This window comes from Cupressus sempervirens, chromosome 5 (assembly GCF_028749045.1).
Source record: "Cupressus sempervirens isolate cs-2001-9-10 chromosome 5, ASM2874904v1, whole genome shotgun sequence".
NCBI lineage: Eukaryota > Viridiplantae > Streptophyta > Pinopsida > Cupressales > Cupressaceae > Cupressus > Cupressus sempervirens.
Genome location: NC_143122.1, coordinates 160,501,011 through 160,525,483, shown reverse-complemented (window position 1 = coordinate 160,525,483; position 24,473 = coordinate 160,501,011).

Below are 24,473 nucleotides of genomic sequence, written 5' to 3'. Positions count from 1 at the left end.
ATATTTTCTCTTTTATAATGATTCAAATTTTAACTTATTCAAATTGATGGTTTTCATCTCCCACCACACTTTTCAAAATAAGTCTATTCCAACCAAAATAAAAATTATAGATTCTAGAAGAGGAATCTCTCCTATAGAACATCATATAATTTTTATATTTTTTTGGTATGATTTAATATTTTTTTCTTTCTCAAAATTGACATCTTCATGAGTGTTAAAATACATGTAATTTTTTAAAATTACAATATACTATATCTAATTAAAACACTATGAACTTTATATGAGAAAATTCATGACTTTGAGCTCTATAAAATGGTGTTTATATGTTATTAAAAAATATCATGAAAAATAGTAAGATTTATTGAAACGTCTATTTTTTGAAATAATTTTATTTCTTTAGTATTTGAATACTAACTAGTATAAAACTTGCATTTAATAGATGTTTCTGTTGGGTGTTCATTTTGCACGAGGTCAACGACAGGAATCCATAGTGTAATTCCTCTCTTGAAAAGAAAATCTTTTTAAGGATCCACTCCAAGGTTTAGTGTTTGTCTTGCGATGAACCAAAATCCGCTCAGTAGAAGATAAATGTGAATGCTCACGAGGAGGCCTTTGTTGGTTCCAAAACTCTTTTACTTGGAATCAAGTAAAATCTGTTCACTGTCTCAAAATATCATGCCAAAAGAACAATATTTTTTTATTTTCTTTTTTTCAATGAGTGCAACTCTAACAATGCAACTAGTATGAGGTCCTATTCTAACAGAGGGGTTAGCAAAGCAAATAACGAAATTGAAAGCAAATAACATGAAATCAAATAACTTGAAATTGAAATTCCTAAATGGACATAAGCTATAGAACACAACACACTACGAGTTAAACCTTCAAAGAAATCGGTAGGAAACCAATGAAAACATGAGCAACACTTCCTAGAATCCACTGATGCAATTGTTGATGAGAATCTTTAACAAATTGAATGATGTTTCACTCTTCATCAAATTGCAAGGCCATGAAAAGTGCGCTCATGCAAGACAAAAAGCTATGTAGACACAATCGGGTGATCTCTTCTCAAGCTCGTTATGTCAACGAAATTTATATATCTATAGCAAACACTAGAACTAAAAGATTGCATAACCAGAAATAATGCAATAAACCTTTGGCTCAATCACAATCTTATGAATAAAATCCAAAAAATAATGACACATTCAGGCAAGAATAACTACACTCCAGATGCTAGCACCAAAAGCATAACTTTATTGCATAATAACGATGGCCCTTATTACATTTTACAATGGGGTATTTATAAGAAATCATGTCCTCAATTTGTGTTGAGAGTGAGAGATATCTTGATGCAATAAAATGCTTTTAAAACATTAAAACAAACTAAATATATACAAACTAGTAATCTAAATGGTGCTTAGAGGGACTCCATCCATATTTTATTCATTAATTGGATGCATGAGCCCTTTACATGTCAAAACAATGAAAGCATGAGAGAGAAAGTAGGAGGAAGCCATTAGTCAAAGTAGAAGTGCATGGAGACACCAAAAATAGAAGCTGGCCCTTCACTTGATGTGTGTCAGAGTTAACTTGCCATCAAAATGCATTTCCAATGCATGGAAAGTGCTATTTTTGGAACTGGTAGTCAACTGTCAGTGCACCTCTGAATTGCAGAGCTGTGGAGCTGTGGACCTGCGCAGCTTGACTGGGTCAAAATCTTAAAATTTTACTAAGTGTCAAAATTAGAATTCTGGCATCTGGGTTTTGCTCATCTTCATCCTAAAGATATGTTTGGATGTTTTCCCTTGAATTTCTCTATAATCTTAGTAATCTTAGCAGCATCAGGAAGATCCAAAGACTCATACTTATCTTTGACCTTTTGTTTGTAGTTGTCCACCTCAATTCGAGTTTCTGCAAAATCTTCGAGTTTGGTATCCAACTCTAACAATGCTTTTTCTGTCTTGAAGGATTGTCTGATTTCTTCATCATTGGATGCTTCCTCTAAAGTCTTTCTGAAGTTTTCTACAACTACCTCAACTGGTAAAAGCTTCTCTCATTCTTCATCCTCAAAAATATCCAAGCATGCATCACTATATAACTTTTTTGCTTCCAAAATTCACTCTCAGGCTTGGTCATTGAGCCTATGTATCTCATCATGCAATGTTTCCATCACTTTATTTCCCTCTGCAATCTTTTCTATCCAATCATCTATCATGTCTAGCTCTTCTCTGGTATATACGTCAATCAGAATGTGGTACCTTTGTCCTTTTATGGCCTGTAGAATTTGCAAATCCTTGCTCCAAACTCGTGACTCATCCATAATACTAAATTCCTATCTCAAAATTGCCATGATCTTATCAACATTGTCTTGTATAGCATGTAATAATTTCAGACTTCCTATAATTATAATGACACCCCTATCCTCAAGGTTGTCTCGCCAATCCTGACAAGCTCTCAAAAATGGTCTAAGCCATACACCTTCCCCTTCTTTAAGAATGGTAGTCAAGGTCTCCTTAGGGTGTTCAGAATCAAGAGGACCAATAACTTCAGCTAGCTATCCTTTCAAGATCTCAACTTGCCTTTGAAGTGTTCTAATTTCAATCTCATCATGTTCCATATGGTTAAGAACCTCTTTGACTCCCATAGTCAACATCTATCAAGAAGTATCCCGTGTAGGCTTCCCTAACATGATATCCTTCACTTCATAGTCCTGAAGGCTGCTAACTTCTTCATCTGTACCTTTCGAAGGGTGAGCCACTTGTGCAAATAAGTCCTAGTTCTGAGTAGTGGTAATGAATGTAAATGGTTTTGCATCTTGTAATGCAGAGTCAGGCTTCTTCAAAATATCTGCAATGTCACAAATATCATCCTCTGAAGAAAGGAATTGATGCTTAGCACTTCTCATTATTTCCTTCTGGAACCATCTTGGGATATGTCTTTCTGTAACCTTGGCTCTAGATGATGAAGGGATGTGTTCAACTACATCCTTCCCTCTATCTCTCTTGCTTGGAGTCTCCTGTTGTGAGGGTTCTTCTTCTGTGGTCTGAGTTTCTGTAGATCTCATAGTTTGATCCTCAACTTCCTGGGAAGGCTGTTGTATACATTCCATTACCTGTGCCTCTTTTGATGGCTCACTAGTAGGCATTGGTTCTAGTTCTCCTTGTAATGATGATTCCTTCTAAACATGTACCTCTGAATTCAGAGGTGGAGTTATCACTGAAACCTTATCTACCATCATAGCTTGAGGTGAAAATGGGGGCGTTGGATGAGGACCTTGTGTCTCAGGTGGCATCTGCGTCCAATCTTACTGTTGAAATTCACTTGTAGGAGTATCTCTAATTTTATCTCCGACCAATTCTGTACCCACTGGCATGAAATCAAAATCTAGAATGGAGAGAATATCATCACCTAGCTCTCTTTGCTCATTCACCCATCATTGTACTTCATCTTTTGAAGAAGAGAGCTCTACCATTTTAGCTTGGGTGGGTGGTGGGGTGTTTGTGACTTTCTTCTTTCTTTCCAATTCTGTGGCTTTGGCAAGTCAGGTTCTCCCTTGTAGAGGCACTTGTTCTTCCTCCCCATCTGACTCTGTCTCATCCTCATCTGATTCTTCCTTGGGAATGGTTTTAGGAATAGATGGATTAGGCACTAATATTTTATGAACTCTTTGCCTCTTGTTCATTCTAACCTTAACCCTCCTTTGCTTTTGTGGAACCATAGGAGAAGCAGGTTCTTCATGCATCAGATGAATGGATGTCTCTAGAATCTCTCCCTCTTCTTGTTGGCCTGACAAAGTAGGAGGCAATGGAAAATCAACCTAGATATGAGAAATTCCAGGGTCTCGAGGGTCCTGGAGAGTAGATTCATGTTGTTGAAAAGGGGCCTATTCTTCAACATGCTCTATCTGGATCCTCTGAGAAGAGGCTCTCTTCCTCTTTTCTTTCTTCTTCTCTAAAGCATGGTAGTATCCCACTAGAAAATCAAGCTAGTAGACTGTTTCTGGCCTGATAGGAGACTGGAGTGCAAAGATAGGAACTGTGACCTTCCTCACCTTTACCCTTTCTAGGTGAGCATGTGCATGGAATATCACTGTGTCCAAAATTGGATCAAGTGGAAAGGGTTTCTTGATCCAACTCTTTATCATTCTGATGACATGTCTTGCTCGATGATTAATATCATCTCCTTCCTCCCTATCAACTTCTACATTCAGAATGGGCCTCTCACCAACTTTATCTGTATTGAATAAGGGATCCAGTAGCTCCTGCGAATCTTGTACCCTTATCTCATTTGGGATGGTCAAATGGAGAGCCTTCTCTATTAAATACAAATTCATTCTACAATAGTCCCTGATATGGACATCATAGTTATTTGTGGCCTTAATCCAATGATCTTCAATGGCATCCTCGTGGTAGAACTCTTTTCCTGCCAGATTTTCCACTTTACCAACATTGTCAAAGAATGGCTGGGGAGAGTTATATTCTTCGAGAGGATAGTTCTCCCATTCCCACTCAAAAGTTAGGATATCCTACTTTCTCTTTACTTGGTATGCTCCTATTACAAATGGCCAATCCCAAGAAGGCCTTCATTGTTTCTTGATCCTTTCATAAGCTGACTCAATCTACCAAGAAATTTCCATTAGAACAAACTTGTCACTTGGGTACCTTGGGAGCTTCTTTGGATGGATAGATGTACCACCAACACAAATGTATGTGAATGTTCAAAACTGGATGAAATATGCACCAAGAGCCATGATCTATGCCTTGGCCTCATCAGACAACTTCTTCCCATAATCTCCTTTGATGAATCGAATGATGGCAAAGATGAAGGTTTCATTCACAATTCTGTACTCTTTGCTTTGCGGTGAGAGCTTCTTCTTAACTAGCTGAGGATAAACTATATATGGCCATGCATTAGGATCCTGCATACTGCCCTTTTTGTATAACCCGAGATAGTCGATGGCTTTTGCTGCAAGTAAATATACCACATAAGAAGTCATATAAAACTTCTTCTTGTACTTTACTATTCGCAACTGATCACACATGTTCTCACTAAGTGTGGTGGCCCAATCCAGTGGCATCTTTGCATGTCTGATGGTTTCAATAAAGTTAACCATGAATGGAGTGAGATGACCCATTGCAGGCAATCCCATAACTCTACTTAGGAGAATGATTGAATATCCAATGTCATCCTTCATGTATCCTCGAGCCATATCTACTTTACTGATTGTCTTTCCTCGAGATGGCTTCTCAATGAAGTATGAGGAATATATGATGTCGATGACCTCCTAGTGATGATCCTTATGCCACCTCTCAGTTGCTTCATATGAAAGCCTGATAAATTGATCAGCTCTAGGTAAGTGAAAGACTCTCTCAATATTATCAAGTCATAGATCTAAGACCACTTCCCCAGTGATGCTCTTTACCACCCTTTCCTTGGGAACAAAATATCGAGATAAGGTCATAATCAATTCAGCTGACTAAACGGTCCTAGGATGTGATGCTGCATTTACCAATCCAGACCAGATTAAGGCAGATGTCAAAGAAGATATTTTAGTTGGGTTGTTAAAAACCCTCAAAAAGTCTCCCAAGTCTATGTGCCCAAGTTTTGTGTCTTTGATCTTAGAGTGTTCATCGTACAATTGTGACTTTGGGGTTACGCCTTGGAACTTGTACACAACTGGCTTTGCTGTTGATCTAGATGTGGATGCCATTTGATTATATTACCTTCATGTCACAAAGAAAAAAGAAAGATTAATTACCAGATACATTAAAAAGCATTTTTAAAAAAATGATATTCTAGAACTTATTTTATTTGTTGTGATTTTATTTTTTATTATTATTATTTTTATTTATTATTATTATTATTATTTTTGGTTTTTTGAATCTTATATAAAAGAAAAAAATAAAATTAAAAAAAACAAAATGAGGGAAAAAATGCGACAGCGGCCCAAAGGGCGTGGCGGTGCGGCAGTTGTGTGTGCATGCACGCTCAAAAGGGCATTGTGGTAGCTGTGCATGTGCATCTAGAAGGGCACGCTACGTGTCCAAAAGGATGCGATGGCAACAGCCACTGCACAACCCAGGAGGTGCGTGCAGCGGTGGCCGCACATGACCCAAGAGGCGCGTGTAGCGCTGCGCTGTCGTGCGGCCCAGAAGGCGCACACAGTGGGGGTTGCGTGTGACCCAGGAGGCACGTGTAGCGCCACATTGTCGTACGTCCAAATGGGCGCGGTGAAAGCGATTGTCGCATAGCCCAGAAGGGCGTCTTGGCGGTGTGTCATGCGTGCAGCCTAGAAGGGTGCCACAATGATGTGGCATGCACACGTCCAAAAGGGCATGCGCAGCGCTGTGCTGCAAGCTTCCTCCTCTGGTTGCATGCGCACAAGCACTAGGACTGCATGAAAGGTGGAGGGGGGAAGGTTTCCATTCCTTTCCCTCCTCAGCTCTGCCTCTTCAATATCAAAAAATAAAAATAAAACAACGGGAGGGAGGGGATTTTTATAACTTCCCTTCCTCCTTTTCTTTGCATGTGCACGCGCCTTGATATGCGCATGCGCGCGAGAGTTTTTTTTTTAAATTTTTTTTAAATTTTTCTACTCTAACTTATTTAACCGAGACTTCTTCTTCTGACTCCCAAACTATGAGTCCGAGAGTCAGAAAAAGTAGGGGGTCCCCATTCCTAGTGAGGAATGGGGCATGTGTTGTGGATACCACAAAAAATAGCCCCAAAAAAAGGAAGAAATGACCAAGGCATTTCTTCATCAGCAAACATTCTTCCACTGTGTGTCAAACACCAATCAAACTTCGAACACCTCGAGCATATCTCAGATGACCTTGCAATCCAAATTCCCAAAGTCTAAACCTTCAAACTCAGTGTGTGCATTGTGTATTCATTCTCTTTGACGTATCAAGATGTCATCAATCAAAGTCCTCTGTCAACTTGAAACAATCTTCCACCCCTCCCAGTTCATTCATTTGGAATTTCCATGAAGGCTCTTTGTCAATTGATTGCTTGATCAGATAAGATTCTAAAATTCTCCTTAACTCTTCACATGATAGAATGGTACTCAAAATATTGTTTACATCCTTTAAATCTTTCTAATTGGACTTCACATTAATTGTGCATCTACCAAAATTTGTAAAACTATTACTCTTTTAACCAATAAACTTGCTTGTCTTCATTCTCCTTCATTCAATCACCAAATGATTTGTGCTCTACACTAAATCTTCCTTATAATATCTACTATCTCATGTTAACTTCACAAATCTCAACTTGACTTCTAACTTCTATTCCATCTTTCTGATGATTTGTCTTTAATAAAAAGTGCTTAATTCACATAGGATGAATTACACACCATAGCTGATTTAATTCTTTCTTCAGGTGCATCGAAAAACTATTCTTCTAAAACTGTATGTGAACTTTTTGGATTGTTTTATTTCACAAATGTTTCCTTAAAGTCTTCAACATGTTCTTTAAGTGCTTCCTTATGGCTGTTATTGCTACTATAATTATTTATTTTTTCATTTCTATTATTGTTCATTTTTTAGTTTGGATTCCTATTGAAATTCCTTCTATCCATTCTCCAAAACCTTGCTATGTGTCCAAAGTTATTGCATAGCTGACATATAGGTGCATTCCTTCTCTGATTGGTTCCATTTTGATTATTTGGTGCTCCACAATTCCTTGCAATATGTTTGTAGCTGTTACATTTGTAACATACAATGTAGTTTCTTTCTCCATTAGGTCTTTCTCCATCATTGGATCTACTTTGTGATCTCCTTCTTTCATTTCCTACAAGGTTAGTATCCCTAAGCATTCGACTATTTCCATTATTACTATCAAACACAGGTTTACTTACAATCTACTACTTTATGTCCAAGACTATAACAATTATAATAAAAGAAATTAGTAATAGGTTTAAAAGACTTACCTCTACAATCTCTCTCATATGACCAAATTCATTACATATAAAACATCTACCTCTGAACTCATGTCTAGCCTCCTTAGGTGGTTCAACTTGCTCTATTTTTTTTGATTCATCACTTATTTCAGGTTGATTTACTTGCTCAACTTCTTAAGATACTTTTGTATACTTTCTTGATTCAATACTATTCTGATCAATTTTCTTAGGTTTAGGGGTTTCAACAATTAGATCTAGTTCCTTCCTAACTTCAATTTTCTTGGTTGGTTTTTCTCCAATAATATATCCCAAACTTCTCTTAACATAAAAAGATCTCTAAAAGAATAATTGTTCATCAATTTTCTCACTATTGGAATAAAGCTTCTCTAACTATTGCTTACCCTGATTTAACTCTCCTTTCATAATGGTATTGTACTTCTCTAATTCTACATGCTGAATTTTGATATTATCTAATTTAGATGTTACTTGAGTCAAATGGGATCTTAGATCTACATTCTCAAACTTCATATATGTTTCAATCTTACTATCATGTTTCTTCAGACTCCACTTAAGTTCAATAATTTTCAACTCATGTTTCAAAATATCATTTTCTTTCTTAAGGGTCACTACTTCATCACTGTCACTAGTCTTATTTTTGATTCTTTTCTAGATTTTAGATAATCAGTCTTATCTTTTAGTTTGTCGATATAATATTTTCCATCTTCATATCTTTATTTTAGGTTGTGTCTTTCTTCTGTAAGAAGATGAATTTGATCAAGGGATTATTCAAGATTCTACTTTAATTGTTCCATATCCATAGGGATCTTACTCAAGTTGTTAAGCCTCTTCTAAGTAACTAGGCTCTAATACCAATTGTTATAAATAGATAATACTGAGGGGGTGGGTGTGGTGAACCAGTATTCTATAAACTTTTGCCAACAAATGGATATTATTAATTACTTTGTAATATGCATATGAAAGTAAATCAATATGTTGAACAATAAATAAAATGATACACAAAGAACTCATAACACCATATTTTAGTAACCAAGAAAACCTTGGCCAAGTAAAAACTCCAGTGGGATGGCACCCACAAAATGATCCACTAAACAAAAGAATCATGTTAAGGATATTGACTCTTTTAGGAGTCTATTAATTGTATACAATTTCTAGGTCTTTGTTAGAGGACTAGACCCTGTTAAAAACCTCAACCCTATTAGGAGTTGGTATTACAATTACATATGTATGCAAGAAGAGTCCATTGCCCAAAAATGCAATTATACAATTAAGTGCCTTAAACAAAATAGGATAGAGATAATAACCTCTTATTTGTTGATTGTTGTACTTTGCATATCTCTAATCTTACATCAAAATTTGCATCATAGATATCTCATAAAAGTTTTCATAACACATAATCAGTTCCCATATACATAATATACATCACATTCACATTACACCACATCACACTTACTTCACAAGTAGTGACTCTTTACTTATACCCTTTTCTTTCACAAAACACTTGCGGAGTCAGCTTGATGCTTATGCACATTATGCTAACTTAGGGTAAACATATAGTATGTCATCCCTAAAATATTAAGTAATTATTTTGTGATTGAAATAATTCCTTAACACTTTATTCCTTTGTTTTTTTTGTGCTCGGTTCTGCTAAGTTTACTACCTTTACTAGTGTTTTATCTATAACTTCATTTGTATTGACCATACTGATTTGTATACTTAGGTATGTCATCATGACACTTTGTTCTACCTATCCTTAGCTATGCATATGCTGATTACCACTGCCGAATTTGCAATACTAAAGTTGCCTCTAAACTAATAAAAAAATTGTCTGACACTTAGACAATTTTTTGTCTCTGATCATGTATTCTTCAGTTGTAAGTCATTCCCTCTATTCCAAAATGATATGTTTCGATAAATGAAAACCCTTAACCTTACTACCTTATCCATATTTCCAACATCTCTATGCATGGAATTGCATCTAAAGTCCATTAATTCACCAACCCTCTGAAAAGAATGTTGTAATATGGATGTAGAGACCATTGTAAAAACCATTCTTTCATAAAAGAGTAAACATTTATTGAGTTTCATTCCCCTTTTTCAGCAATAATCAATTATGTCCACACACTTTTATAATGGAAAAAGTGTTAATTATTTGGAAAGATCATTCTTGAAATGGTTTGCCAACATAACTAAAATCATGTTCTAGATATAGTAATGTTTCTAGTTAATAGGAGCAACCTACATTTCCTTTGGTATTTCAATCCTCAAATGTGATGCATTAACCTTTTTAGCCTACGAACTACTATAAACCATATTGAATTGTCTTGAACCTATCATACCATTTGGACTATTTTGAACCAGTTGAACCATATTGACTTTTCCTAAACCTATCATACCATTTGAACTATTTTGAACCAGGTGAACCATTTTGAAGTTTGTTTAACATGGTGGAATGAAGTGATGGGTGTTCATATTTTTAAATTTGGAGAGTTTCCTTGAACCCATAGGGACTTCCATGCAATTATCTCACATGAACCACTATCTACCTACACAAATTTGGTGCTCTAAATTTAAATCAATGAACTATATCATCAAACTAACTAGCTAATAGTAGCTTTGTGCTTTGAATTTTCATCTTTGAACCATTACATTTTAACCTTGAATCTAAACCTACACATTGAACTTGTACCTTAATATGATTGAATGTTTAGTCTTGTTGAACCTATGAGCCTCTTTGAATTTTTATGAACTGGTATAAAGCACTTCAAACTCAAATGTACCTACATTTACTCATGATTCTTCTTGGAACCTTTGAGCTGGTCTGAACCAAGTTCAAGGAAGTTATAAGTCCTTTCCCTTATTTGTTTAAAATTAGAAAGGAGATACCTGCTAAAGAATGTCATGAAAGTGGGACAATTTGAATTTGGGAAAAATTTGAAATGGGGGGTCCATATGAGAGCTAACATTGACTCTAACAGGGGGACTAATTTTTCATGCAAAAAGTAGAGAACTCCAACATCTCTCAAAAAAAGAGATCAGTGCCAAGAACCATTGGGCAATAGAGTCTTTGAAAATGGAGCGCAAGGAGTTGGATGTAGATGTGTGAAGGGGAGCAAGGTTGAACCAACAAGCCAAAAACTAATAGAACCTAGACTCATAAACTAACAACTTGACAAAAACAAGGAAAATTAAACGGGCTACATCTAAGGCACAACAAAACTGTATTAAAAAACAATAGGATGAGCAACCCATACCTTGGAGAATGCACCTAACTTCTCATGGGAAGTGATTAACTAGTTGTGCGGAGCACATACCAGTGCAAAAATGCATCATTTCCAGCAACCATCCTAAAATAATCATGAGAGGAGACCTAATAAAAATACATAGAACAAACTTCTTTAAAAATATACTAGGCCCAAAAATCTAGTCTACATAGTAGACTTCTTGTTGCAACATTTGATCATCATTTGAAATGAGATGGTCCATATTGCCAACACCGATGTCCTCTATCTTAGAAAAATATATCAGGATTTTGATGGAAGAAAGGTTGGATGAATATCTTGTAATAATTTCTTTGCCTAGATCTGATGACAAACTAATTGAAAATCTTCTTCTAATAAATGCATCACTAAGTTAATCTTCCAAATGAAATGCATCAATCATGGGAGAATTATGGAGTAGCTCACCTTGACAGCCAACTTTGAAGACCTCCATTACATCTTGTCTATGCTATAATGTAGGAATGAATAAATTTTCCTTTTTTTCCTTTTTAACACCTCCATGATCCTCCAGTAGTTTAGGCTAGAGTCATTCCCCTTGATGTGATATAAATAAAAAACTCTCATATTCTTCATGTTCATCAAGATGAGGGATGTCCTTTGTTTCTTCACCATTAATTCCTTCTTTCTTATGTTGATCCATCAACCCTCTTGGATTAACATCAATGGCTGGAATGGCATTAGAAATTTCAAATGTAAAGGAAACAAATTCCATAAAAGAGACAACCATTAGCATACTTCCATTAACCTTATTATCACCAAGTCCCTTCTTAATAAGAGGAATACCTACAAAAGTCACCAAATAAGTTGTTTGTGAAACATGTTCATTATCATACTCACATGTAAATAATAAGCTCCTACCATGTTAGGAGAACTATTTTCAATAACATGGGGCATCACAAAATATTCATTACTAAAAAATGTTAAATTTTGGTGATGACAAGAAATAGGAAATGATGACTTCTCTTCTTTCAATACAACTCTATTTTGTAAAGGCTTCTTCTCAAGATAAAGATTTTGATCATGAAAATAAGTTTCATATTGTGGTGCCTTCACATAGCTTGTGCTATTACATTTCATTTCAGTTAACAACATAACACCATCTATTTCTGCAACATTCTTTTGAGCATCTTCTAAATTTTGCATCTTCTTAAGCTTTATTAGGAATTTAGTTTTAGTTTCTAAAGAAGAAATGAAGATGCATAACTAACTATTTTCATTTGGTTGACAAGTGAAAGGATTTTTACTAGCACATCAGTTGAATCTATCAACAAAATCCCTCATAGATTCATTTTCTTTCATTTGAATTTAAAATAAACTACACCTTAACTTGCCAACGTCAATTGCAAGTTTGAATCTTTCAAGGAACTCTACCTCCAGATAATTCCAGCAAATGATACATCCATCTGACAAGTTTTGGAACCAAACAAAAAGTTTCTCAATGAGAATCCTAATAAATAATTTGATGAGGGAATCCTCTTCTTGCACACCAAGAATCCCATCGGTGATTGTAACTGCTCTTGTATGGTCATTCGAATCATGAATTTTGTTTCTAACAGACTTAGGAAGAATTCCCTTGACCAATTGGGTAGGTATGAATATTGAGACAAAGAAAAGGGTCCAATACAAGCTCCACATGACTGTGTGTTGCAACCAAATCCATAATATACACTAGAACTCTTTAATCAAAGATCATGCAAATGAAAATATAGAGTCACCAATCTTGCATATACATATATGCCAAAAATGATTGAGGAAATAAATGTGACACTGATCTTTGATTCCTTTCCCAACCAGAGTTGCCAAAAATCTATTAGTGAATAGATTTGTCTTTTAACAAGAAAACCTTGCAAATTGACTCTTGAATGGCTAATCAAGAAGAGACAATCTACAACTAATGGTTGGGTAAGATATGTGATGATCATCTTCCCTCTGAACTATCCTAAGTACACCTCCCCACGTGAGATTTCCAATGAATTCGCTAAATTATAAAGAATAATTTGTTTAACTTGAAAGCAAGTAAGGTGCACAAACATCTACCCATAAATATGGAATAGATGTGAAATATCTAAGAAACTAATATTGAAGGAACAAAGATCATTTATTAAAACCTTACACTATAGAGAAAGGAAAGGTATAGAGGTATACATTTCTTTCAAATTACATGGATAACCAAGACCCAAAGACCAATCAATAAACATGTAAGAAATTAAAAGAAACAAAATTACATTTAGAAAAGACTGGAAAAACTCAAAGATAAATCTCAATCAGAAGACAAATATTCAAACTCGAAAGATTTGGTATGCAAATGTCTTCCCTTTCTAAACACACTAAAAGACACCAAAGATCTTGTTTCCTTTGTATATAGATCATTGTTTGAAATCAAAATATTCAACTTTCCCCTTGCATTACAATCAGAAACAAAATTGAAAAATCCCCCTTCCATGCAGGACCAAAGAATTCTAGAAAAAAAGAGCCTTTTTCTCATGTGCTTTACAATAAATAAACTTTATAGTGATATCATTTAGTTTTATAACTAAATTGTGAAAACAATTATTAATTAATATGTCTTTATCTTTCTGTAGTCGCTATCTTTGGTAACTTTTCTTTCCCCATCTCCTTTTTATAACATAATTTTTTATAAATGTTATTATTAATATTTTATAAATATCACTTTATAATGGTTATAAGTAGATTTGGATAGGAGGTGTTTTCTAGTGATGAAGTGTTGTCATCATTTTGTGGCTATCATTGTCTGTTTTGATAGTGCTACACTCAAACATCTGTAACTTTTGATCCATAAAGAATCTAGAAAAAACACTTTGGAGAGGATTTAGAGAAATAGAATTTTCCAGATATATCCAATACTCAACTTGGTCCAATGATTAGATTAAAGATTATATCCCCCACATCATGACTGGTTGTTTCTGGATTTAACAAATTCATGGTTTTTGGTTGCTTTAAAAACTATGAAGATTCTTCATGTCCATACTTATATTTTGCACTTCTCTAAAGAGCCAATGTGTTTCAAATCTAGATATATTTGATAATCATTTTTAGAAATGGAACTTTATAGTATTCCTCCTACAACAATTGGTTAATCATCAGTGTGACTGTGGATGGTATTAGTGTTGCTCTACATATGAAATTATATCTAAAGTCCATGAATTCACCAACCCTCCAAAATGAGTGCTATTATATGGATGTGGAGACCATTGTGGATACATTTCTTGCATAAAAGAGTAACCATCTACCAAATCCCATTTCCTTTTTTTCATAATAATCAATTATGTCAGTCCACTTTTATAATGATTAAAGTGTTAATGATTTGGAAAGATCATTGTTTCACATGGGAGGGTCCTTGAAATCCTTTTCCAAAATGACTAACATCATGCTCTATAGTAATGTTTCCATTTAATGACAAAAACTAGTAGTTACTTTTGTATTTCAATCTTCAAATGTGACACACTAACTTTTTGAGATTAGGAACTACCATGAACCATATTGACATGTCTCAAACCTATCATACCATTTGAACCATTTTGAACTTTGTTAAAAGTGGTTCAATAAAGTGATGGGTGTTCTTATTTTTAAATCTTGAGAATTCCCTTGAACATACGGGGAATTCAATGAAATTGTCTTATATGAACCACTATGAATCAATATGTACCCAACCAAACCTAGTGTTCTAAATTGAAATCATTGAAATATATCATCAAACCAACTATCTAATAGCAACTTTGTTCTTTAAGTCTACATCTTTGAGCAATTACATTTGAACTTGATTTTGAACCTACACTCTAAACGTATACCTTTATATCATTGGACTTGTTGAACCCGTGAGCCTCTTTGAATTTTTATGAGCTAGTCTGAACCACTTCAAACTCAAATACATCTACATGTACTCATGAACCTTTTTGAATGTTGATGTTTGGTAGCTTCAGTTGGATAGACTACGAGACTAAAGTGCGGATATGTGTGTGTGTGTGTGTGTGTGTGTGTGTAATATAACAAAATAAAATAATCATTTATTATTATATTAATTAGATAATAATGGTTATACATGTCTCATGAGGAGACATTTCTCTCCATGTCTCTTCCTTAATATAACTAAGAGTGATATTGTTTCCATTGGAAAATATATACCATAAGAGGCAATGAAAATACACTTACAATGATCATCGAAAACCAACATGGTACTAGAGAAGGTTTGAAATTAGGGAAATAGTTGATTTTCCTTGCACTTGTGATAATCATTTATGAGATGTCAAATGTTGAAAATTCTCATGAAGAAAATGTGTACATGGTTGTATTTGATGTGGAGTCCATCATGGGTCTCTATTGGGCTAACTGTGTTGATTTGTAAAACTTTTCACACTTCAAACATGAACCATATTTGATATCTTCACATAAACCCTGATTTCAACATTAATCTCATATCAATGTAATCATACACCATCAGATCTAACTTCTAATTGCATGAATGAAAACTCATAAACACATAACACATTAACACACATATTTGATAATGCAAAAAGCCTCCAAGGTGAAGGCAAAATTGTGGTGGAGATGACAGCAACAAAATCTTCACTATTGCAACAATAAAGTTGTGTCTATTAAGGCTACAATATTTGATCAGTTTTCATGATCCATCTTGTGAGGGGTCTACCTTGTTAAAGGCTAAAAGAACTGTTAAGTCCTTCCTTAATTAAAGGATTTTACATTGTAGCCAAGTGAGTACTCTATTAGGAGATTTACAAAAGCATGGTAAAGCTACTCTATTAAGAGATTTTGACCCTAAAAAACCTATTAGAATCTTTTGTACTTTATCCTTCAATTTGTACTAAAATTTTGATATAAGATCTCCTCTATAAAATGTATTATCACCTCTCTGTGATTGATATTCTTTATTGCTGCACAAAATTGTTCACTTCATTTCTCATTCTCTTCTATCTAATTGGACCCTCCAAAACTTTGCATGCAACCAAACTCTTAATCATATGTACTCCATACACACTAACAAATGCAGACTAGGCCATAAGCCCTCCTTAAATAGTTGTTTGGGTAGACCTTCTAGATCTCAATCAATGATCTAGATTCATTTCTTTTTCTGTTGATTCCTTGTAATTTTTTGATTGGTAGATTGCCTTACATAGGGATTAATGATCCTCTATTGGGTGCGTAATCAACTCCTTGATTAGATCCCCAATATATAAAACATGCTTCCATCTCGACAAAAATAGTTTACATAAGAGTTTGTGCCATTCCAAATAAATATGTCAAATTGTCTTGCTCGACACTTACACCATACTGAACTATTTCTCTTTTTTGTCCCTCGACCTCAACTATGCTAGGCATATACTAAATTACTCATCCTCTACATCACTTAGCAATCACTGGAGTATTCGAAAACCTCTAGCTTGATGAGAAACAACTACTACTCAAAATTTGACTTGAAATATATATAAGTATTCAATACATGACTCGACCTATATAGGATGGCTCAAGGGAGTGATGACCAAACAACATTTCCTTGTGAATGACTAAGTGTTTGACACTAATAGACAACATGAATTAGGGATCAACAAATATGTTTCCACCGAAGGAGAGTTGAAGGAGGCCAACATAGTTTGCATTAGATAAGGAATGTAAATTACCTTAGATGATAAGGAGACAGATTGGTCAACTTAAAGGAATACTTGGGCAACGAGGGAAAAACATAATGATTGTAAATTATTGAGAATTACACAACACCCATATTATAGGGCTAAGAGATAAGTCAAAACCATGTACCTTGACCGATAGGAGATAAAATAGGACTTGAATATAAACTGAAATGAATATATTAAGAGAAATTCATTGTGTGACTAACCAAACATGAGGAAAAAGAAAAGAAGATTTGATACAAATTATAGGGAGTAATATTTGCATTTGTAAGGCCCACCAAATATGGAGTATTAAATCCAAAATTATAATGAGATAAAGGTCCCAGGCATAGATCCAATCAAGTTTAGTATAAAGGTACATTTTAGTGTCAATTTCAATTATATATATATATATATATAAAAGATGGAATGTAAATATGTATATAAGTTCAATGTATGTATTTAAATTAATTATCTATGTATATTAAAATAATGAGACCATTCTCAATCTAAGATATGAAAGGAATGACATTGCCTTATAATTAACTACATTTTATTGGAAAGATCTTATATTGAGCATTATTGTAGTCTATCTCTCTCTATTGTTTTCTATACATGCAATAAGAGTTATTTGCTTTGATTTTTTCCAAGAGTGTTCTTGCAGGAAAAGGAGGGAGATTGAGATTTAGAGGGAGTTTGAAAATTCATTTGTGCAACTACATGATTTTGATGGGTTTGACCCCTGTATACATCATGACAAAGTGATGACTTCAAAATGATTATCACTTATAGTTGTAGAAGTTATTGAAAGATGACGATCTTACAATAAATTAATTTTCTATTATGATGGATATCTTATGATGTTTATGCAGATTGTGATAGATTATACTTTTCGTGGTGGATGTTCATATGGTAAGCATTATGAGATTGTGTGTGTACATACCTTATGAACATTTTGAGTACATGGTGAATGTTATGAAAATTGATGTTCGAGAGGCCATTGCATATAGCACTTGGTGAATATCAAATTAGTTGACATTTGGGTATGTGCAGGATCATGGTGTGCCAAAAAGTGACGATGTGAAAAAAATAGAGTTTGAAAATGTCTAAAAGCACTTCAGAATCTGCTCTGACTTTTTTTCACCTATCTAGGCACCAAACTTGGAAAGTAAGCCGAACCTTATCGGATATCTAATTTGATATCGGATATCCGATCTCATATTGGATATCCGATAACCCACACAATAATATTATAATAATAATATAAAAATATTACATTATAATAGTATAATATATTATTTAATATAATATAATATAATATAATAATAATAATAATAATTATACTATAATATAGTATTTTATATTATAATATATAGTAATGTAATATAATAAAAAAAAAAAATATAATTTAATATAATATAAAATATAATATAATGTAATATAATAATAAAAAAGAAACATATTACAATATAATATATTATAAATTATAATAGTATAATATAATAATATAATATAATATTTTATATTATAATATATAGTAATGTAATATAATATTAAAAAAATATAATAAAAATAAATATAAAATATAATATAATTTAATATTATATATATAATATAATATTATATATATAATATAATATAATAATAAAATGTAATATATTATAATATAATATATAATAAAAAAGTAGTATATTATAATTAATATATATTATATGCACGGAATATCAGATATCCGATATTTGTGCTATTACATAAAAAAACACAGACCTGTGGGGCCCTTATTTCACATTTGTTGGGGCCAATTTTTAGTGTGGCGATCAAATATACAATATAGAATCGGATATCAGATATTAAGCATTTAAAAAAAAAAACTCATTTAAACCTAAATTCAATAGATTTTAGCATGATTTTGTTTTTTTTTGTTGAATCTATGGTTTTTTTGAAAAAAATGGTTAAAATTAAGGGTTTTTTAAAATATATATTACGTTTTTCAATTCAATAGGAATGGCTGATCAAAATTATGAGACTGAGGCAGGGAATAATATTCTTCGTAACCCCCCACCAAATGATCCAGTACCACCACAAAACTGTCCACCAAATGATCCTCTACCCCCTCAAAACCCTCCTCAAATCGAGGATTTGATAAATGAAAATCTCACCAAGTTGAGAGGTTTGCATAGAACATATAATAATGTACCCGCATTGGCTCCTATGTTATCCACGTTAAACACCATAGTGGATAACATTGAAACCCTTACGAACCAGCAAAATATCGCTCTTCATTGGCATGATGAAATGCATGAGATGTTTGATGATGGTTTGGATTATGATGAGGTTGCAGCCCTCAATATAACCCAAGACGATTTGGCTAGCCTTTTTGTGAACCAGAAAATGTGTTTACCAGTCGACCCAAAAAATCCAAACTATCAATTAAATGGTGCACAAATGATGCCATACGTGCAAACTTTTGGGATCGTTGGTGGATGGTCTTTGATATCCCTCCACATGGAAATTTAGACATACCATTTTACTTCCTTAGAAAATTATATGCAAAATTTGTGTTGAAACCTAAAGTGAACTATTGAAGCATGAAGCCCAACATGGGCATAGGACTAGGAGCTCCTTAGGATAGACCCTCTTCCTAGTAGAAGAAAGCTGACACTTTTTTCCCCCCCACTGATATCTCCCCACCTCCTCGAGTGCAACATCTAGATATTATAGCAGAGGCTAGCTCTTAGACCATCAGAGCCATTCATAGGCTAAGTAGCCTAATGATATATTAGGCTAGGTCAGTCTTGCCTCCTTGTGTTGATGATGTTGGTGCCAGTTCATCATCGAATAGCTCATCACACGTTTGTGTGCCTCACACTTCCATTATGTGCAAGAATATTTGCCTAGGTCCCATAGGTGATCTTCCTGAGTATCATTTTGTATTAGATGAGGATACACTAGACACATGTGTAGAGGCTACAAACCTTGATGTGAGAGAGGAGGGGAATGTAGAGGCATGGACTCCTTCAGTGTCAGTACGTGTATACAATTTTTTGTTATGACATATGTGATTAAAAAGTTAATTTTTATAATAGAGTAATTTTAATTTTTAAGCCATACTGACTTTTACATGTATGTGATCTTCATTCATGTTTAGTTGATGACCGAGGAGGAGCTCAAACAGATTGATGATGCCATGCTCTCGACCATTTCATTTGGCCTTGAGAAATCTATGGTACATTATGTTGTGTTCACATTTTTTTTTAAAATTTGATATTGTAGCATATATGGTTACTAATCTTTCTTTTATCTTATAGGTACCACCTGTCCTGGGGGAAAAAAGTGCGGGGGGTGAGCCAGCACGCATTGACAAAGGAAAGGTAATTAGGTGCTTTCTATTTGATTAAATATCAATGCATTCTTGTAGAATGTTTGTGGTAATCCCATTTAATTACATTCTTTTTTGTATATAGGGTGTGGCTACTAGCGATGAGTTTGTACAAATTTTGTGTTGTAGACCATCAGGGATTTCCATTCGCATTGAGAGCCCCATTGTATGTATAAGTATCATTTATTTTTTATTATCCTTATCTTCATAAATAAATTCAAAACTAATTTTTGTGATATTAACAATTACTATTTTTTATCTCATAGGAGACTCCTAGTGCATATGAGGTTCGATGGGAGAGTTATGTAGATTTGATGACACGACTACTCTCTCCTAAGGAGGAGCCTACAATAATAAGTTGTAGTTTGAATTCATAATTAAATATGTTATAAATTTAGCATACTATGAATTACAATGTTATAGTTTAAATTGTAGATTCATCTAACAAATGTATTTGAACATATACAACCCGCAATTAGAGAGGTACAAGCATTGCCGAGGGTATATGAGAGGACTCTTGACCGGTGTAGGAGGTTGATGAGAGAGGTATTTATTATAAAATTTTTATAGTATAAAAATTCATTACAAAAAAGATAATTATGCATTTGAGTAATTCAATGTTAGATACAAAGAATCATATAAATTTAGTAGTCTAACTTTGAGTTTTCCTTTTATGCTTATGTAGGAGGCATCTGATCCACTTAGTGCAGCAAAGAGGCTTCATTTTGATCATCCACTAGCACCCCAAGATAGTATAGTTGTCGTAGGATGCATCATGACACATTTTGAGATGGCATATGCCACATTGTATACAGAAACATTAAAATTATAAACATTCTGATGGCATGATCAGCCACATTTTGTATATGGATCTATGTATTCTGATATATATTTGAGTACTTTGTGTATGGATACATGATCTTTGATATATATTTGTGTAAAATTTTGTCTATGGATACATTTATTTTGATATATATTTTTGTCATTTATGTGGACAATGATATACATATTAATTTAGTATCTAGTATTGTTCAATTTATCGTGGATCATGTGTATTGTTCATGTTTATGGAATATCATTAATTTTGATTATGTTTGTTATATTCGATTCAAATGCAATAATTTTTAAATAAAATTTTAACAACCTTTATTATTAAATTTGGATGCAATGTATAATTTGAAGTGCTATCATGACATAAACACACTTGTTAACCTCCTACACAAGGTTCAGATAACCCCAAATCTAATTTTAAACTCCACCTTCAACCTTGAAACTAACTCTTGGCTTCAAATCTAATCTCAACACAGTTAAGGACTCCACTCCTCAACCATGGATTCTATTCCCAACCACCAAGTCATTCATAGATTCATGATCTTTGATAACTAGCACTTCACTTTGTTACCATCCTCATACTACAACTTTTCAATTTCAACATAACCTCAAAATATCTCAACTTAAGAGACTTGATTGGATAGTTCATCGATAGCCCTTACAAGCTTCAACTTATTTTAGACCTAAACATCACCGTCTTGTAGCATTCAACGGTTCATTGATAGCCCTCACGAGCTCTGAGTTATGACCCTCAAAATATGAACCTCAAAATGCACTTAGAGCACCTTGGAGACTCCTTGGTATGGGGTGGCCACAAATGATGAATGGTCTCTATGGCTGGAATAGGGGTGTAACTAAGGTTCACCCACCCACCTGAAGCTAATGGCATTGATGATTCGATGCCAAGATCAACAGTTTCAAAGTTACACTATGGTGCACCTATGAACTGAGGCACACTGCGAGTTTTGGCATCGAGCGAGATTGCTGGACTGAATCCAAATGGAATGTGATCTCTCAAAAATGAGATAGGTTATTTTAGGTCTCAGTATCATTTTCTTGTAGCATTCAACAATTCATCAATAGTCCTCATGAGCTCCAAGTTATGACCCTCGAAAGATCAACCTCAAAATGCACTTAGTGCACCTTGGAGACTCCTTAGTACGGGGTGGTTGTGGATGATGGATGGTCTCCGTGGCTGAAACAAGGGTGTGACTAGGGTTTACCCACCCACCCAGAGCTAATGGCATTGATGATTCGATGCCAAGATTAGTAGTTTCAAAGTTACATTGTGGTGCACCTATGAACTGAGGCACATTGTGAGTTTTGGCATCAAGCGAGATCATTGTGCTGAATTGAAACAGAATGTGATCTTTCAAAAATGAGATAGGTTATTTTATTCCTCAGCATCACTGTCTTGTAGCATTTGATAGTTCATCGGTAGCCCTCACGAGCTCCGAGTTTTGACCCTCAAAAGATTGACCTCGAAATGCACTTAGAGTACCTTGGAGACTCCTCGGTACAGGGTGGCCATGAACGATGGATGGTCTTCATGGCTGGAACAAAGGTGTGACTAGTGTTCACCTACCCACTTGAAGCTAATGGCACTGACGATTCGATGCCAAGATTAGTGGTTTCAAAGTTACGTTGTGGTGCACCTATGAACTAGGGCACACTGCGAGTTTTGGCATCGAGCGAGATCGTTGTGCCAAATCCAAATAAAATGTGATCTCTAAAAAATGAGATAGGTTATTTTAGGCCTTAGCATCACCATCTTGTAGCATTTAATAGTTCATCGATAGTCCTCACGAGGTTTGAGTTATGACCCTCGAAAGATTGACCTTGAAACACACTTAGAGCACCTTGGAGACTCCTCTGTATAGGGTGACCACGAACGATGGATGGTCTTTGTGGCTAGAATAAGAGTGTGAATAGGGTTCACCTGCCCATCCAGAGCTAATGGTGCTGATGATTCGATGCCAAGATCAGCAGTTTCATAGTTACGCTATGGTGTACCTATGAACTGAGGCACACTGCAAGTTTTGGCATTAAGCGAGATTGTTGTGCCAAATCCAAATGGAATGTGAGCTCTTGAAAATGAGATAGCATATTTTAGGCCTCAGCATCATCATCCTATATTATTTGATAGTTCATCGATAGTCCTCACGAGCTCCGAGTTATGACCCTTGAAAGATTGACCTCAAAATGCACTTAGAGCACCTTGGAGACTCCTCGATATGGTGTGGCTGCGAACGATGGATGGTCTCCGTGGCTGGAACAAGGGTGTGAATAAGGTTCACCCACCCACCTAGAGCTAATGGCATTGACGATTTGATGCCAAGATTAGTGGTTTCAAAGTTACATTGTAGTGCACCTATGAACTAAGGTACACTACAAGTTTTGGCATCAAGCGTGATCACTATACCGAATCCAAATGGAATGTGATCTCTCAAAAAGGAGATAGGTTATTTTAGGCCTTAGCATCACTATCTTGTAGCATTTGACAGTTCATTGATAGTCCTCATGAGCTCCAAGTTATGACCCTTGGAAGATTGACCTCGAAATGGACTTCGAGCACCTTGGAGACTCCTCGGTAGGGGGTGGCCGCGGATGATGGATGGTCTCTGTGGCTAGAACAAGGGTTAGATTTGGGTTCACCCACCCACTTAGAGCTAATGGCACTGATGATTCGATGCCAAGATTAGCAGTTTCAAAGTTACATTGTAGTGCACCTATGAACTGAGGCACACTGCAAGTTTTGGCATCGAGCGAGATCACTGTGCCGAATCCAAACGGAATGTGATCTCTCAAAAATGAGATAGGTTATTTTAGGCATCTACATCACCATCCTATAACATTTGATAGTTCATCAATAGCCCTCATGAGCTCTGAGTTATGACCCTCAGAAGATTGACCTCAAAACGTACTTAGAGCACCTTGGAGACTCCTCGGTACGAGGCGGCTACGAACGATGGATGGTCTTCATGGCTAGAATAAGGGTGTCAATAGGGTTCACTCTCCCACCTAGAGCTAATGGCACTGGCAATTTGATGCCAAGATCAGTGGTTTCAAAGTTACACTGTGATGCAACTATGAATTGAGGCACATCGTGAGTTTTGGCATCGAGCGAGATTGCTGTACCGAATCCAAATGGAATGTGATCTTTCTAAAATGAGATAGGTTATTTTAGGTCTTAGTATCACCATCTTGTAGCATTTGACATTTCATTTATAGTCCTCACGAGCTCTGAGTTATGACCCTCAGAAGATCTACCTCGAAATGCACTTAGAGCACCTTGGAGACTCCTTGATACAGGGCGGCCGTGGATGATGGATGGTCTTCGTGGCCAAAACAAGGGTGTCACTAGGGTTTACCCATGCACCCAGAGCTAATGGCACTGACGATTCAATGCTAAGATCAATGGTTTC